We start from the raw sequence: 3,801 nt of genomic DNA, 5'->3' as shown, positions 1-3,801 counted from the left end.
TTCATATTTAAATCGCATTGTACTCCAAGAGCAAGATAATTTGATGTGCAGGAAAACCAACCTGTCCAGCAATATCAGAAGCAGAACCATGTATAGGTAAAAAAAGTCCAGCATCCTGAGCCAATGGGAATTATAATGTATTCAGATCAAAGAGATAAGAATTCCCACCATAGCGTACAAAATTCCAAAAGTAAATAAATAACTCAAAGTTAAATAAAAAATCCAAGTATAAATTACGATTGGCACTATGACATTTCTGGAGTAGCCAAGTTATTGACAGTTACTTGTATTGAACATATATGATGGTCTAAAGTATCTAAAACTAAAAAACCTGATATACAGAAAAATACAAGCAGTTCAAATAATGAATCTTGATTAGTTGAGTGCAGAAACAAACCATGTCAGGCTTGAACATCGCCTCACAAGCACCATATACGCACGCTGATGCAGTGCCAGCAACAACGAAATCCTTTGCTAGTTCCCTGAATATACATATGCACAAATGGCATCACTATAGGAAGCTTATTTGAGGAAAAAAAAAGGTATTAATATCAGAACATCCAAGCTGACCACGATTCATTAATATCACAAATGGCATCACTATAGGCCCTGCATTTGGCAGCCAAATATTTCATTAATATCAATAAGGTACTAATTTTTTTTTGCATTAAGATTATGAATTAAAGCATATGGCTGCATCCAGGTGTGACAAAGTCATAAAATTGATGGAACTCATGGAAGTGCACACTATGGGTAAATTTGAATAGTTCCCGAAAGTTCACAAGTTGGGACTTCTGAATGTCTTTCAAAAGGCAAGATCACAACAAAGTGAGCCCTTAGCAAGAAAAAGTAGAGAATGAATGAAAATCACCATACAGGTACCTTATCCCCATGTCAAGGATCTGCATATTGACGATGCTTTGTGAACTTCCATGCATTAAATCCAAGATCTTCAGAAAAGGGGTCTACAGATAGACAAACATAATTAATTTCCCTGGGTAATTAACTATGATCTAATGCTCTTAAGACTACAACCATAATTAATTTAAGATTCCATGCCATCCTCATGCTACAAATAGTACAAGTGGGAATAAAAAACAGTCAAGAAGTGCAAGGAGAAGCATACCATAGCAATTACGTATTGTAAATCCTCGTCATAAGAAAGAAGCTTCACCAAGATGGACTACAAGGTTGCCAGTTCATCTTCAGCAATCCCTTGACTGCATGCTCGGTTTGAAATACCTTCCAAGATGGAGTTCACGTGGTCATCCTGAAATAAATAATAAGATCCAGAGGAAGAAATACTGAAATAGCATGCAGATGCAGAGTTTACATTTGTGATGTTGGTTTTGCGTAACTAAACAGGCAGATTCAGCCTGTTTGTTTTTTCGCTCATCGTTTTGCGCTTAACTCCCACAATTTATGTTCAACCTGCAGATCTGCTCCATATGCTCCCTCATATCTTATCTTTATACCAATTTGCCTCATTTTTCACCAAACTCAATTAACTTTTACCCCATACAAGCTTGAAAATTTATCACACCAGTAAGAAATTCAAATACCCACAGCCCCTTGAAACTAGTAATAAACTGCTAAACTCACCGTCATCATTTCCATACATGTTCTCAACCTAAACAGCAATTGGATACACAAAAATCCAAAAACAAATGCAATCAAACATATTGTATCTAACTTGCATCTTAATTTGTGATTGCAAAGCCTTAGAATGCAGCACCACACCACAAAGACCAGTATCCGGAATATGTTCTGATAGTTCGACATGCACAAAACAAAGAGCAAAAATCACAAGCAAATGAATCTCTATACAACAACACATGGATACGCACACGAAGATTTGAAGTAAGAAGATGAAAATCAGCTCAACTCACAGATTATCCAAAAATCCTTAATAAAAAAGAAATGACAGGGGAAAACATCAAAATCCATGAGACAAATCTGCGATATTAGCTATAAAACCCTAAATCTGAAAGGTATTACCAGCCCAGAAGGTATTATTGAAAGAAGCAACAGATCTATGAAATTATATACCTTTGATAATTGCAAACTGATGGGTAACGGCCAAGGATGACAGAGAAGTTGGGTAGCCAGCATTGAAAAGAGAGAGTCGATGAGAGGATGCGCTTTGTGTTGGATGTGAGATTGTGGGTACTGTGAGATTAGGGTAAGGCTTGAGAGAAAAAGGACAAACAAAGGAGGCAGAGACGGATTACAGATAGGGTCGGAGGTGTCGTAGTGGGAGGCGCGTGTAAGACGAAGGACTGGATGAAGGAGGCGATCGACGAGGGTAACAATGGCGGCGAGTTCGACGAAACTTAGGGTTGAGTTTTGGGAGGAGCCGAAGTAAATGGGTTCAGAATGGAGGTTCAGAGTCGAGACTGAGCTTAGCCGCTTAGGGTTTGTGTTTTAGTTTTGGGGTCGGGCTGGGTGCTTTTTTTGTGTAAGTGTGAAAATTTTAAGTTTCAATACCCGCGTCCTTGAATTCATTAAAACACTTAGCGCTTTTTGCAAAAATAGGTTCCCGCAAATTTTCAAACAAAACTTTTAACACCGGTCATTTTAAGGCCCGATGTTAATGATATACATTTAAATCGGTATTTTCGTAAAACGATGTTAGATTACGTTTTTACATCGTGTGCAAGTCTGACCGATTTAAAACATGCGATGTCTATTAACAGATTTCTAGTAGTGATTGCTTTACATCCTTATAGTGCAATTTCGAACCATGTAAATATGTGTAGTAAATAAATTTGAATAAATTCAGTGCTTCAGAATAAAATTCAAAATTTATTAATAAGCCAACGATAATCAAATCAAGGTCTTTGTTCAAAATTTATTTCATCAAACCATTCTTTAAGACCAAATAATAGTCTAATTAAAAATGAGGCATTATGCCTTCACAACTGTCTTTGGAAAATAGATAAAGCAGGTCAATCAAAAACTAGTGCATCCATTGACTGAGCAAGTTCCTTGTTGCCATTGAGGTCTGCAATTGTGAGGTTGACATCTGGGTCATGGCCTCCTTCTTCCATATAGTGAGTTTCTTGTTCTTTAGACTCCCTATATCTCTTGTAAGTGGCTGCAACTATGTTGCTTGCTTGGCAGTTCTTGTACCAATGCCCAATGACTCCACACCTATAGCATGGTTCATTGCCAACTCTATCCTATTTGACTGAAGGGTTCTTAGGTGCCTTTTTGCACCTTGTTTCCACCACCTCCACGTCCCTTTCCACGTGGTGCATTGTTTCCACGTGGATAGGGATCAGCACGTCCAAACCCCTTTGCATTGGAGTTCTTTCCACCTTTCATTTTTCCATAATTAGCCTCAGGCCTAGCATTGTTGTTCAAGAGAACCTCATTATGTCTCTCAGCCACTTGCAGTAGGCTTATCAACTTATTGAAGGTTGTGATTCTTTTGTTGTCATACTCCAACTTATACTGGTTCGCTAGTATAAACGCTGAAGTAGGAAAGGTGGTAAGAGTCTTGTAGATCATATCATCTTCTGTGATTTCCCTTCCACAGAAATTGAGACGTGCCTTTAAGCGCAACATGTCCTTGTTGAAGTCATTGACCCTTTTGTAGTCAAGCAAGCGGATTCCATTCCACTGAACGACCAGTTCTGGGAGCAAAGTGTCATGAATGTTCCCAAAACGTCCCTTAAGGGCATCCCACAGTTCTTTGGGTGTCTTCAACTGAAGGTACTCCCAGCGTAGGCTAGGATCAATATGTCGCCTCAGAAACATTAAGGCATTTGCTTTCACCTTATTAGATAGTTCATCATC

The 3,801-nt window shown here is 38.4% G+C and overlaps 1 long non-coding RNA gene across 2 annotated transcripts; it reads right to left on the bottom strand.

The window, feature by feature from the left end:
* Positions 1-718: 718 nt before the first annotated feature.
* Positions 719-2,436, bottom strand: LOC133717497 (uncharacterized). Of its 2 annotated transcripts, none has more exons than XR_009849671.1 (3): positions 1,127-2,436; positions 883-965; positions 719-802 (listed from the first exon to the last, which is right to left on the bottom strand). It is a non-coding gene; the product is annotated as an uncharacterized LOC133717497 (long non-coding RNA). The 2 variants fall into 2 exon arrangements; XR_009849672.1 differs by having other exon boundaries at positions 726-794.
* Positions 2,437-3,801: the final 1,365 nt, after the last annotated feature.

The sequence above is a fragment of the Rosa rugosa genome, chromosome 6 (assembly GCF_958449725.1).
Source record: "Rosa rugosa chromosome 6, drRosRugo1.1, whole genome shotgun sequence".
NCBI classification, from domain to species: domain Eukaryota; kingdom Viridiplantae; phylum Streptophyta; class Magnoliopsida; order Rosales; family Rosaceae; genus Rosa; species Rosa rugosa.
The sequence above is the reverse complement of the archived record's forward strand: the minus strand, read 5'-3'. Positions and strand labels throughout refer to the sequence as shown.